At 46.2% G+C, this 15,294-nt stretch overlaps 1 protein-coding gene across 2 annotated transcripts in view; it reads right to left on the bottom strand.

The window, feature by feature from the left end:
- Positions 1–15,294, bottom strand: part of LOC121591357 (myosin-4) — a 43,586-nt gene that overhangs the window by 13,056 nt on the left and 15,236 nt on the right. The window contains exon 3 of one of the 2 annotated variants that reach the window (XM_041911751.1): positions 7,418–7,492. The exons of the other annotated variant lie outside the window; for it this stretch is intronic. The gene's annotated coding sequence lies outside the window, so the exon portion shown is untranslated. The remainder of the gene's footprint in view (positions 1–7,417; positions 7,493–15,294) is intronic. 2 annotated transcript variants of the gene reach the window in all.

Raw genomic sequence — 15,294 nt, 5'->3', positions numbered from 1 at the left:
ATCGAATTTGCTTCACTTAATTCGGTACATTAAGATGGTTTATTAAATCATTCAATCTAAGGTCGATACACCCGCAATTTTAAATTACAAACATTAATCTCCATGCTTTCGGGTGTGGACGACGACAATGTTTGCTACCTACACAACACGCGGAACTGCGTGGAACGGAAGAGCGTTTCGCAGTGCTTCGAAAAGCTGCCATGCTTTCCAAATTACCCGCCCAACATCAAAACATCACTGCTGCTGCTGCTGATGCTGATGTCGGACCACATTAAAGGCAGCGATAATTATTTCATTTGCCTCAGACGCGCGTCTCTCTTCGCTATGTCCATACATGAGCTCTTCTCGCGGGCTTGAATTAATTAGCCTTCGTTCGATCCGTAGATGATGCGTCGGTTATGGTAACGAAATATGGTCCACCACGGTGCCGTGTCGAAACTTTGGCTCCATGTTTGGTGAACTACGACCGATCGACAGTCATCGTCCTTAATTGCTAACGCACGCCGGCCCTAATAACTTGCCCGCTCTCTTTTTTTGCGGACAACCCTCTACTGCGGACACTTACTGCTCGTGAAGAAGAAACGCATTCTTCCAAACCCCCCCCCAGGAAAGGTAATAAGTGAACTCACGTTGGAACCATTTCTGACACCCACCACACAGGCATTCGCATGGAGAGCACAATGCTACTAGCCCCAAACATGGTCAACGGATAGATTAACTGCGATCGGCAACGGCAACAGCAACGAGCACCACGAAGTAAATTAACTTCTGCTACAAAGTTCGGGTTCAAGGTACTTGCAAGTCTTGAAGAGAGTATCGGTAAGCCAAGACCTGAGAAGTAAATGGTAACGGATTAACAACACATTTTGGGTAGGCGGATTTGGATGCCAAATACAACTGACTTTCGGGGGAGCATCGTGATCTTGAGAGGAAGGCAATTTCTGGAATGACTCACATTGGCTGGAGGATAACAACTACAAACTCTGTTTTACATTAAAACACTTTCTGCAACACAAACAGTTTCTGTAAAGATGTTCCTCATTTATCTTTCATACGAGCTCCATCTCATCCATAAAAGTAAAGGGGCAGAGGAAAGTAGGAATGCCGAGCAAAAGGAAAAGGGAAACAGCGCAATAAGCAATAACTTCCAACCGTAACATGACACCCTTTTCGGCAAATCGAAAGAAAAGGCCTCCAAACAATCGAACGGCCCCTTGTTGCTTCTTCTTCACATCTCTGTCCAAACACACCTCTCCCAGGGACGCCCAGACACCGGAGCTTTTTTTGCCGATAGAGAGATGACCTTCACAAGGCTGCCTTCGCAACACACCAGAGCAAGAAGCATTGCGGGTCCGAGTTTTCTGCTTCTCTTCTCGGGCTTTTTCGCAGCCGCCAAGATGCTGTATCTTCGGTTGGCCTCATTTTATCGAACACACACGCACACACACACACCTTGGCATGCCTTCCTTCCGACTGCCCTTATTTATGGTGTCGCCCAGTCGTCCGCTTTGTGCTTCTTTCTCGATCGACAACACGTAAAAGGAAAGCAAAGAGAGCCCACAGTGAGTAATAAACGGCGCTCGAACTGCCTGCCGGCGGTGCTGACCGATTAAATTTGTCGGAGGCTGCTAATTATCTTCTGAGCTGAGCCACATCACCATTCGAACAGCAAAACTCACTTTATAGATCCGGTTTAGCTGCGTGTTTTTACTTCCAAAAAAGCGGAGCGCAGCTGCCTGATGTTTATAAACCCTCTATTAAGGCAACACGCGCGTTCGCTGCGTATTGGGAGTCAGAATGAGCGCTTGCGCGTACTGGCGTCACTGTAGCAGGAAGTCTAATGAAACACGCGACTCCCGCGACGCACGAAGCGGCTCTTCCTGGGCACACAACAATAGAACAATCTATCCGCCTCGAAAGCGTTCTCAGACATCACACGCTGGCAATTTAGTTATCAAAACAGGCAATAAACCTAGAAATGATGATGCACCCGGCTTTTGAATAGAATAGAACATAAAAAAACGTGATTCTGAGGTTCTGAAATCTCTGGCCCCTCGTTAGAAGTCGTTAGAATCACAAATCTCGTTCCCAAACAAGTACGATAACTCAAGTCTCTTCCCACCCAACGCTGCCTAACGATCTGCTGGTCAACGGTTTAGCATGCGGCGACAACTTGCCTTCGTTTTCCCCATTGCACTTCAACCTCAAAACTTCGGAAGTGGTTAGCGGACGTCGTCGTCGTCGTCATCACCTCGCACTAGAAATGATTGGTGTTGCGAAACGAGTCCCACACACCACGGTAGGGAACAGCCCGCTTTCCTATCAAATCCACGGCCTCACTTTGAAGTGCTTGACATGAAAGGGTTTTAAATTGGAGCCCGTTTTATTACGTCCGGTACATTCCACATCTCAGCACCAAAGGCAAAAGGGAACTGGCATTTATCTCGATGTGTGTGCGTGTGTGTGTGTGATCCCGACACCGGAAAGTATCAATCAAACAGTCCAAATGCCGAAAAAAGGGTAACACCTTCGACGCGAGCCATGATTCAACAATCAAATTAAAGCTAAAATTACTAAGCACCCAAGGACGCGTTGCTGTGCGGTTGGAATGTTGTGAGACACCTGCTGTCTGGCTGTTATGCGCGATAGTGTGCTTAGATAACAACGAAGGAAAAATCGCTCTCTCGGATCGTGCATCCCCTCGGGGTGCAATTTTTGGTCCATTTCACAAGAGAAAGAAACCACAGAAGAAACAGAAGAGAAATAAACGCACGCTTGAAAGTGTCTCTCGCTCTGTCTTCTCTGTGGTGCTCCAGCCATTGATTGATACCGTTTTTGGCCCACTTTGTGGAGATCGCGTTTTACACACACACACACACACACACACACCTGGCCACAAATGAGTTACTGATTAAATGCGTTTGCAACTCGGCTGCATCCCACCTGCCGCTGCTGCAAGACATCAGCCGTAAGATGTTGCATAAAATTTGACAACACACAGCCCGTGAGTTACATCATGACGTTCGTCGGGTTGATGACGGTTGATGCGAGATCATTACCCGAAATCTCGAACCAATTCAAAAGCACAGACGCACAATGCGAACAAAAAAGAGATACAAAAACTAAGGGTGGTTTGTTTTCGGGTGCACCACTATTAGCTACGCCGTGCTATGGTGCCCGATCGTCATACGAGTTTTGTTGTAGTTCATCCCCCCCAAGGGATGAAACGTCAATCAGAAGAAAATGGTCGTGTAATTTGTGGTACGTTTGGAGATCGCTACCGGGGCAAATTAATGCATCAACGACCATCACCATCCCGAGCTCCCGTTCGAAAAATCAAAGAGCTGTCACAAACCTGGGAACCATAAGCCCAGGCGCCTCCCATTCGCCGGTGTGCGTACGGACCAGTAGCAGTGCGACGGTTGATCGTGACTAGCGATACATTTTCCCCATCGCCATCCCCAAACAAATGGTGGGAAAATTCTGACATCATCATGTACGCACGTGTCTGCCCCACCGGTTGGAAACATAAACGAAGACGTACCGTCGCCCCCGCCCTGAGTCGCCGTGCGAGTGGCACACTGACACTAGTTTAGCATACAATGGTCGCATTAAAGCAGCTCATCAAGAAGTCAACCGCACAAGACCGCGCATCTCGCATCTGCCCGATCGCTGGGAGCCATTCGTTATGTTGTTCAGAGGTGAGAGAGGCAGAGAGAGAGAGGCAGAGAGAAAGAGAGAGAGAGAGAGAGAGTGCGGTGTAAAAGGTGGGCTGAGCTCACATCCGGAGCAGGGCGACCGCAACTACCGGTGCATCTGTTTGATAACTATTTTAAAGTGTACGATACGATCTAGGGGCGGTGTGTGTGTGTGTAACGATGTTTGCGGTTGCGGTTTGCAGCCGAAAGACAGTTTGTCACTTTGAAATGTGACGACAGAAGCTGGATGAGGGGGAGGACAGAAAGGAGAGAAGAGGGTTAATTTACATTATTCTTGAGCCCCTTCGACGGACAAATTATCGATTAAACCGGTAAGCCGAGGCTTTACAGAAAGAATTGTTTTCGTTCGCTTCTTATAACATCATCAGATTTGTTTTGAATTTGTAATCTTTTCTTCCCACAACGCTTTTCTATTCTTAGCATAGCATCTGCTTCGTAAACGCAATTTATCGCAACAATAGTTCACAATTTCACCTCCAACAGAAGGCTTCCCACTTTGCCAATGACTCTCAACAAACCATTTCAAGACCTCCGAGCAGACGTGCTTCAAACATGCGCACGTAAATAACTTTCAGCTTCTCCAACCTCTCAACCACAAAGCCCTTGAAAGATGGAATAATATTTATGCATGCCCCCGGTGTTTTCAAAAACAACTTCTATTTAATGAGCCGCCAAACACGTCTCCCACTCTTTTGACATCTTAACTCATTACGAATGTGTCAACAGTGCTTCTTATGCTTGCACTTGGATGCACTTTTACAGCCCTCTTCAGCGGTAACTTCTTGCTGGTTCGGCGCTTCCACAAGCGTAACTGTGCAACGGAAATGGACAGAGAAAGCAAAAATAAAAAAAGGATGTTGCTTCGTTACAACGAACATTCATCATCATCGACGGCCCTGAACGAGATAAGATTCTTGCGCTGCTACACACGACCGCGATAATGCATTATAATGACCTGCTTTTTCGCCGTTTCGCCTTCTACAAGACACGGGGCGTGTTCCAGAGCCTGAAGGAGACCCCAACTGTCGCTCGTGTGTGTGTGTACCAGCACACATTATGCACTAGAACTGCTCAATTATGTCTTCTCGATGATGGTTCTCACTTGTTTCACGTTTCATCAGCAGGAAGAGAGACATGCGCGAAGGTTGTCTGTGCCAAATTGACGCCCTAGTTGCTCTCTCTATCTCTCATCTCGCCTTACACTCTTCAAGGAAGAAATGTGGCCTCGGTGGATAACTTCGTGCAAAAAGGAGTTAATGCCCGGAGGCGGGCCCCACCGGTATCATGTAACGTCCAGCAGTTCGCGTAATCATTAAACAAACGACAGGTGGTTAGCGCACAGGGCTATGCATTTGGCACCGATTGGGCAGCTCTTGGGGTTTGTGCGAAACCAAACCACGGGCGCAGGGATATTCGCCACCAGCGAATCACTTCCGAAGAAGGCTATAAAGCAGCCTGCCCAATTATAGGTGCTGCGCGTGCTCGATAACTTCATTCAAGAGCTGCAAGCGATGCTTGCCGCGCCAGTTGTACCCAAAACGATCGCTTAATCGATGATCGTTGGTGCGCACCCGCCGTGCGATCACCTGACGGAAGGTAACAGCGAGTCTGTAGCGTAAGAGCGGTGTGTCCTTCACCTACCGTTACCATCACCACCCGCGGTCCGGTTCCGAACGGTGGAGAGTCGCATTCGTCTAGCAGGCCTACCCACTTGTACACGATTGAATCATTCCATAAATGGCATTAAGTTCACCTTCGCACCGGTGAACACCGGGTGACGGAATCGACACCAGCCCGACCGGCCATTGACGAAGTAGTCGCCTTCCATCCTTTTGTACGAGTACACGGACAACACATGGCGGAGCCGTTCTAAGGTGAGCAAGCACCACCGAGAGTAGTTCCATGAACTTGCCTCGACGGGCGACGGATGTTAAGGAACAGTATCGAGGACACGCCGCATACAAAAGGTGCTGTGTGTCCACCTACTTGCTCCCGGGCAGGGAACATTCGACGAGCTATTCGGGAGAGCGTTTACACTTCCGGGAGAGCATGCGTACATTGCAACCTGTTGGACAATCGAACAGGAGAACCGTGTTAATTGGCACAATTGGACGACCTTAACATTTATCATATTTGCTAGAGCGTAGGATTTCATTCAATGCAGACCGTAGATGGGCGAAATATTAATGAATTCCTTTCAGTGTGAGACTTTTACTTCAAAATTACGATGTAAGTTACATTCAAAGTATTAGCAAATCTTTTGAAGTTCATAATAACTCCGTTTTGACAAGCAAATTGCATACTTTTAGGCGCTTTTTGCGTGATATTGGTTGTATAGGCATGAAAATGCGCTAATGGCATAGGGAGTGCTTCTTCAATATACTTCTTTTAAGGAATTATATCATAAATAATGGTGAATAAACCTGAAAAATTGAACACAGTAATGAGACAACTGAGAGAAGATATATTTTCCAAACTTTGTCATATTGTAATCACAAGAACCTCGTGATCATCACGAGGCAACCAAGATTTTCATACGGCCTGCATTCAAACGAGCACAACAAATAAACATGCATCGCACGGTACCCCTCAGCTGTCTGTGCAACTGCACCGACACACCGGATCTCTGCTCTGTTTTGGAGGGCGGCAAAACGAAATGAGCCAGAAGGAAATCGAACAGCACACGACACGAGCAAGATGGATTATGTTTGCCCCATTTATCTTCCCGTTGACACAATTTAACAACCAGCCGAACACTCCAAGCCCCCGAAAAAGAAATCTAGCCAATAGCATACAACAAATCACGTGCGGTCGAGTGTACGCCGCACGTCTTATTCCTTCGTTTGCCTTCTTTGCATTCTGGAGAAACAAATATTGTTTGATTCTAGCCCGTCGACGTGTGATTTACACGATGCACGCGGGCAAAGCGTTGTTCCCGAACCATCATCCGTGTGCCCTCAATCTCAACCTCGTTCCTTCCTCTTTTCGACTCCTTCCTCCTATCCTCTACATCCAACCCAAATGGTGTCGTGTTGTCGTGTTGTACAGAAACTAAGTCACACTTTCTAAAAGTACGCTCGCGCCCAATCACGCACAAAATCCTGCCCAAGACCTGCAAACGACTCACGCGGTGCATCATCATCCCGGAGAGTGCAGCAGGAGGCGGTGGGTGCAGACAGATAGACGCCGGCTGCAACGACGTGTAGGAGGAGGGCGTCCTGGCCTCGACCGCTTGTTTTCCAATCGAAAGCCAAATAAAAGTCGCGCGAGCTCCGTCCTTTCACGCAGAATGGAATTGATTTATTGACGCTTCGTGCCCGGCGTGTGTGAGTCTCGTGTGGTTTTTGCGAGCGAAAGCTTCACGTGGGATGTGGCAAGAGAAGTGGCAGCAGTAATAGGAAGTGCATAGTACTAAGTTCCAGCTACCACGCCAGTGCCTCCACCACCACTCGGCATGTGCCAAACGCTCTGTCGGATTGATAAGATAAAAATAAACACACTTCAGTACTCAAGTGCAGTTGAAAGTTTGCGCCAGTTTTGATCGCTTTCGCTTCTCTGTCGACTACTCTTATTCGTTTTGTTCTAGTGAAACAGTTTTGAAAGTCAATTTAATTTCACCTTTCATTCGAGATGACGATTTATGAGGATTCAACCATTATTTTAAAGAGCAATGGTGTTATTTTTAAATAGACACTTACATTGTTTCACCCGGAAGATCAGCTTCAATTATTCATCTATAGCTTTTCATGCACGATCAATGTTGAATGCTGATTCTGAAAAAGAAATGCAAATACTTTGATTAAGTGATTGTTCCATAAAACATAGTCTCAATAATGATCCCAAGAAGTTCAATGACAATTCAAAGTGAAGACTCAAATTCAAATCAGCACACAGAAACGGAGGCAACGCGCGTTTCGGAGGAAACAATTCAACACACCAACCGCAACCAAAGTTCATTCATCTTCGTCCCCGTCATCCGGCCCCATAAAAGCGAGAGTTCAAGACCGCAGCCCCGACAGGTCAGGGCCTTAAGTGGGGACAATTTGCAGCATAACGTTCATTAATAGCCTCCCCCCATTCATTCAGCATTATCAATAACATGCATATAAAAATCGCCATCGTCCATAAACTTATCATCGACACTGCGAGAGCATTCGCTGTGCTTCGCTTTTTACGACCATCAAAACAACCAGCAGAGAATGGAAGAGGCTTCCCAACCGTTTCTCTCCTGCCAGCCAGTATATCTCGCCCAGATGATGTCCGGCTGTGGTTTCTGTGAGTGAGTGGTTTTTTTTTGTGTGCCTCCTCGTTTGTGCTATCTCTTTATGGATGATGCAGCATGCTCGCCGTATACTTTGGCTTCGTGCAATTTCCGCACGAACCGTTAGCACACATGGTTTGCACATGCAAAACCCCTTTCGCTCGACGCGCTTCCGTGTGATCCTTCAACCGCACGCAAAAGGGAAGAGATGGGCAGAAAAATAGAGGGAAGGAGAGAGAGACAGTCCAGACCAAAGCCACACAATTTGCATACGCCAAGCGTGCGCGCACGCAATCGATCGGTCAGCCGGGTGAATTATAATTTCACGGTTCGATGGATCAAATTGAATATTTATCTAGCAAGTAGTAGCAGCAGCAGCTTGTTCGGTAGGTGAAAGATGGGACACACAGCGCATAAACCGGTATGCTTCCGTCCCATAACGCTTTTGGGGGGGACAAAACAGCACTTTTGTTGGTCGGCTTTCCACCACAGTAAACCACCACTAGCGAATGGATCATCGGGTTTTACTTCCGCTCGCCGAACAACTGGTTTTAATCCGAACCTTTTGTGGAAAAAACTAACAGCAGCAGCAAACAAGAAACACTCTCATACAAGCCTTTCTAAACATGCCGCACGCGATTTACATCATGCAAAACGATGTTGAGAGCGTAGCAGAATATTTAATGTACGCGTGTCCATCATATGTTTGGGGAGCGTAGTAGTTGTACAGTAGCAGTGTTCGGCGTGTCCATCCATTGCTTCATTTAGGCAACAATGTTGCTTAACCGAAAGATCAATGAAGCCGAGAGGTGCGTTCCAATTCATCGACCATTAAAATGGTAACACACAGCACACTTGACAGCGCCACGCGGCTTGGTTTATTGGATTTGCTGCAAATAAAAGTAATCCATCGGGGGTTGGTGGTTTGCTTTTCCAGCTGGTGCTGGTTCGTCGTATTTGCCGCGTTTGTTGCCTTTCGAATAAAACAGCGGAGGTTAGTGACCGTGTCTGGCTTTTGTGACTACTATGTACTTCCGGTAGTTAGCCGCCGAGAGATGGCTTTCGTTGGTTGAGATGAAAAAGGTTCTACATGGCTGTGGGATGGGCAGTGCGATTTTAATTCGGTTCCATCAGATTAAACCGTTCTCAGTGGAGCAGACTGTCGAACTCTTGGTTGTACAGGGTGATCCTAAGGTATTAATAAAATAAATACACTTCATTACACTAAACCTGCACAATCCAGTCTAGAAAAGCTATAAGAAACTCACATTCAAACACTAAGCGAGATGATATGGCATCGTCGTGTGCTCTAAATCGCTTTACCTATCCGATAGGAACAGAGACACACAAAGAGTGACAACACAAACACTTTCACATGACGTTTCAGAGTCGTGTTTTGCCATATTTGGCGTCGTTATACAACCGAGACAACCTGAGTAGTCTTTAAGCCACTTTAGGCATTTCTTCTACGATGTTACAACGAAATGGCGTGTTTTGCGTGAAATTTAGTCTCTTCATCTGCAAGTTCTACTGTAACACTTGAAAAGATGTACCCAAATAAGCTCTCCAGCTCGTTTTCCATCCCCAAACGCCAATCGTTTTGCACATACCACACTGCACGTACCACAAGTAGATGTAAAACAACGACCACGTAGTGAGTTCACAACATTCACAAGAGCACACTTAAAACCCACACCCTTCGGTAGGGAGCTCGAACAAAAAAAAAAACGAACAACGAGACAACACTTGCCGCTCACAAAAGACCGAACCGAATGACAATCGCAACAGCAACAGCGATTCAAATCGTGCACTAATTGTAGTCACGTTTTTCGCCGCTTTCCATGTGCCGCTTCCACCGGTGTCGCTTTATGCTTTATGCTACACCAACCAACCAACAGCCGCAACCGACAACCGCGTTGGAGCTGCACACTGCCCAACATTTAAAAACTTGTTCTTCCTCCTTTCTCGTCCACAACGACCACACACACACGATACACAAGAGTATCTGCTGCACTATTCATTGCAAGCTAAATGCCAAATCCACCGGTTTTGGTCGCGCATGCAGCGAGCAGGGTTGAGTGGGGAGCGGGGAGAAAAAAAATGTATTTATGGAAAATGGTATCCAATTTTAGTATACATTGCCTTTCTACTGCGCTGGAAAGCGAGAAAACTTGGCAAAACATGCAGAACAGTGTCACCACACCACAACAGCCAAACAAAAAAACGACACTCCATGTGCAACAGAAGTGGATTAAAATGCGCATTGTTGTCGAATGCAGGCCGCATTCGCTAGTGGACAATACTACTGCTTTCCTCTATGCTTCCGGTGGTGGAGAAAATTCCCGCGCGTTTGGACTAAAGTGACGATAAAAAACAAATTGTAGATGACAACAGCTTTTTATTTCGAGCACATGAATATGCAAGACTAGCAAATATGCGGGAAAGTGGGAAAACAATAAAAACGTAACACACACAAAAAATAGAATTCTTTCCTTAGAGCTCTTGCTACTTGCGGTAAAACTTCTTTTAACTAATTTTCTTCTACAGCTAAAAATGTCTATATAAAAAAAACACTTCAAACACCGACCAAACGGTTGTGTCGTGTCATTATGCAAAACCACCAACGGGAAGATCTACAGGAAGAGAAAGAGAGAGACTCTTCTTCAGGAAAAGTCTTTCTTGATTGTCGCCCTTAAGTAGACAGTGTTTCCTTCCGGTTTTAAATAAATGAATGCAAGATGCAACGCAGTACAGTTGCATTCGTACTCAACCACCACCACCACCACCACCACCACCACCTTCTCACACCCTGCTGAGAGTGTCAATGTCCCTCTTTGCCGACACAATTGGCGTTTAGGCGGCTCTTGTTGCTGTAGTAAATCGCTGGACGGTACGCTTCACCTCCCTTTTGCCGACCAGGCACATGGAAGCATAAACAGGAAAGGCAGTCTCTTTAGCTGATTAATTTTCGACGCATGATCCGCGGCATGAGCGGAGGCAGTACACCAACCACCAACCGTACTTTCCTTTCGGTGAGGGGAAGGCACATGTGAACAGTACCAGTAAAGCTCTGTGAATGTATAAACAAAAGCTGAAGATCCGGTAAACGTAGTAAGAAATAAATGCAGCACATTTGAAGTGTCTGTTAGAAGGGAAGGAGTGTGTGCGTGTGTGTGTACACTGAAGAATTCTTGCTTCTTTTGATGGGAAGTCTTTGCTCCAAGCACATACACAGAAACAGTCTTGGAAAGTCCATCAGCAGTACCACCACCATCGGATGCTTTGTGGAGGATTTGGCAAAAAGTAGAAGTGGCGCCATGAGGTCTGACGTCTCTTACAATGGAAAGGATGTCATGCTGAGAAGCTGTTTGTTGTCTACTACTTCGGTTGGTATTTTTAGAAGCTTCTCGCTAACGATCGTGAGTATTATGATTCCTTTTTTTCTGATTTTGATAGAATTGTTTACCTTCAAAAACGCTTTCTAACACCTAAATATATAGCAAAAAAAGTGTACAGGAATCAAAACAAACCACAACAAAGGTGCGAACAATTAAAAGCATCCATTACTGCCCCGGTTCGATTCCATCACGCCATCGTAAAACCGCCAACAGCAAGTTACACACATGTTGCCGGAAATACGTGTCGTTTAAATTATCAACAGCAACATAATGTACACACACCGCCAACCTAATGCCAAACCTCCACCACCAAGGAATGTCTCAAAATCATCACCAACATTCTAGAACTCCAGACAACCGAAACCGTTCCAACCGAGTAACACCACACCGAGCGTCGATTGTGACGCATGTGCTGCAGCTGAGCTGAGGCTTCTTACCGTCCACGAAGCACTGCACTTAATCTATTCTTGCACAAATCTTTAAAACACGCACACAACGGTGCCTTTTTTTTGCTTAACACAAAAACTACTGTTAGCAAATTCGTACCACCCTCCCCCCGAAAAATCGTTGTGAAAACGCTGCGCTGGGCCTGTCTCGGTTGTGTAGTGGTTTCGCTTTAAAAAGGCTCCAAAATCAAACCAAATCATTCAAGCGTTTAAGCACGAACGGCTCCGCTGCTGCTGCTGCTGCGAAAAGAAAACGAAAAGCACAGGTAACAAACAGAAGAGGGCAGAAAAAAACAATATTAACGCAAAAAACCACCCTCCTCAGCAGCAGCAGCAGCAGCGGCAACAAATTAATCGCACTTAATTTACCACATTTTTCATTCAAACAAAAACACACACATTCACTCACAAAAACGTCTAATATTGATGAAAAGCTCCATTTCCGCTGAAGTTTTTTTTTTGCGTGTTTTTTAGGTTGAGCTGCAGCTTACGTTGTCCAACCGGTACGTAAAAGTCAGACGACGGACAGGTGTGCGCTTTGACGGAGAGGAAAATTATTACCGGCAACCTTACTTACACTAAACAACAACAAAAAAACACCCCACACCAAACGCAGATAACCGGAATCAAGCGGAAGCGGCAGGGTAAAAAAGGCAACCCAACAATTAAAGCCGTGCGCCGCCGCAGCACGGTTACGCTGGCCGTCTTGGTCGGTGGTGGGTGATCGCGTTCGGGTGGAAAGGTAGCGAAGTAAAATGGTTTGGTCAGCCATAGGGCCCGAAACCCCGATAATGGCCAATGGGAGTAGTTGCTGCTGCTGCTGCTGCTGCTACTGCACCAAATCTTGCCACCAAATGCACTGTTGTCTGCAGCTTGTGGAGACTTTCCCCTGCCGTGCCAAGAAGGAAGCCCCTGCTGCACGTGAAACCGGTGAGATGGAACGTCATTAAAGCGCTGGAAAGGAAAACGATATGGAGTGGACCATTTCCCGGTAAGCCCACCAAAAACAATCCCCACTCACACCAATATGGACTAAAGATCTGAGTTTTCCTTCCAATGTAAAATGCGTTTTAACTATTATAAGTACTAAAGTGGCCTTTTTCCTCTCTACAGTTCTGTTTGTCTTCGCCAAAACCTCCCCCCCATTGAGCAAACATAATTGAATTAACACGCGTATCATATCCGTGTTTACGGTGGCACATAATTTAATGCACACCACTTTCCTTATTATAAAACCATAAAGCACCCCCAACAAACGCATCCCCCTTCCTTCGAAGCTGACCGACATTCACCGAAAAAACGCAAAATAACGGGGGGTGGGTGATATAATTAGCATAAACTCTACTTCATTCATTGCACAGTGTGTGTGTGTGCACTGTTGTGCAATTTAAAAGTGCCTCCCGCTGGCATATTTTTATTGCCCATTTGTGTGTACACTCTCTCTTCTCTTATTGGACCTTCTGCCATGCGGTGTTGTTAAGTGATAGGACGCCTTGTTCCTGCTTGCTCACAAGCATGCACACACTTGTGCTCACACTTGTTTGACAAATTGAAAACAGTGTGTCTCGTCCGGCCGTGAAACTCCGAAATTTTTGCGACTAATCAGAATTGAAATCGCGCCGCCCCGCACCGATGTGGTGTTTGTGGTACAATTTAATGGCAATAAAACCGACATAAACTTTCATCAGCATCAGTGGCACGGGGGGACAGCACAAGGCAGCAGGCAGGGGCAAACAACCATAGCTGATGGGCTTGAATTGATGATGATCTTTGAGATGCGTTCAAGTTGAGTTGGGGAACGTGAAATGACGCAAAAAAAAACATGCAAACACCATTACATGCATAATCCTTTAATTGCCCATGCAATGTGCGAGAAGAATGTGATGATTGCGGGTTGATTGAAAATTACCAAATTACGTTGATTGTTTGGATTGAAATTGTCAAAAGAAACACAGATCACAGATACACCCATCAGGATTAGCAAACAATCACCCGGGCAACGCACTAAATCTCGTTCACGTTAAAAAAAATACGTCCAACTTCACAAAAACCAGGCTGCTTGGTGGTGCCGTGACCAGGATATTTCTACATCCATCATTGAATGTGACCATTTGCGCGTGTTTGGTCTCTGTTTCGGCACACAGAAAACGGTGTAATAAATAGGATTCCCACCGCCACACAAAGGCCGGAAGAAAGTGGTTCATAATTTTTCAGGCAACCAGATTTTTCGGTGTCATCCAACATTCTTTCGCTCGATGTCGGGGATGGCAAGAGACACCATCAGATGGAACGCTGCCAGCAGCGGCAGTGTCTCCACTCCGCTCAACATAACGAAAATGCTTCTAACGCTACACGGTTACGACGGCAGCACGTTCCACGCGACCACAACACACGTCCCGACTGAAAAATCCACCGCCACAGCATAAATCTGTGTGTGCCTGTTGGGTGTGCATGCATTTCGATGGTGCAAGTTGTTCTTTTTTCGACCGAACTAACTCACACACACCTAAACTGCGTGGCGTTAGGTGATGATGGGGGTCCCGCGGTGTGTTTGTGCATTAAAAATATATGCTCTGCACAGGGAGGAGAGCGATGGTGTGTTTTTTTGGGACGCCACAAGAGCTGCAAGCACAGACACACACACACACACACACACAAATAGACAAACAGCGTTAGGGGGGTTGTAGCAGCGTGCGGTTTATTTTGGCTCTTTTGCAACTTTGGCTCTGGAATGCGAACGGAATGCCGAAATGGAGCGGAAAGAGTTTCGCGAGTGCAATAACTTGTAGCAGATACTGTTGTGGTTGCTGCTGAAGAAAATGGCATTCAGTGGGGAGTTTGCAAAGGTCACTTAGCAGAGCAGTAGCCTAGAAGTAGCTCTTCTATACATCTTTGGTGCCGTGACTAGGATAAAACTCAAACAACTATCATTTCGTACCTTTAAAACCCATTTTTCAAATCCCAATTTCAATCCGAAACCAACGATCGGCGTTTACATTCTCGCGCTGCCTCTCCCTCGAGCAGTTAATTTCATTGATTTAAATCAATCGATTCAATCAAACCCAATCCAATATTGGAGCCCAACTATAACTTCGTTTGCGTTTCAATCCCCGCTCGTTCGTAGTAAGTTGTGCAAAAGTTGCGCCGCAGAAGCGAAGCGTCGGATAAAACTTTTCTGACCTACCTATTGCCATTGCGCCTCGTGTCTTCTTGCTATTGCAGATCTTAATCAGATTGCCACACTGGAAAGGCCAAGGGGGAAGGCAAGCAAACCTACAGTCACCTGCGTCACTGGCGCCAATGGCAGCAAAGCGCCGAACAAAAAAATCGAAAAGTTTTCGATTCGTCCCTAAAAATTTGTACTAAAAGCACGCTTCTACCGATTGCAGCTGTGTGCAGTTGCAGCCAGCAGCTTAGTTTGTTGCTTGAATTTGTATTCCCTGCATTGCTTTTTGATATTGTACGGTGAA

This window comes from Anopheles merus, chromosome 2L (genome assembly GCF_017562075.2).
Source record: "Anopheles merus strain MAF chromosome 2L, AmerM5.1, whole genome shotgun sequence".
NCBI classification, from domain to species: domain Eukaryota; kingdom Metazoa; phylum Arthropoda; class Insecta; order Diptera; family Culicidae; genus Anopheles; species Anopheles merus.
The sequence above is the reverse complement of the archived record's forward strand: the minus strand, read 5'-3'. Positions and strand labels throughout refer to the sequence as shown.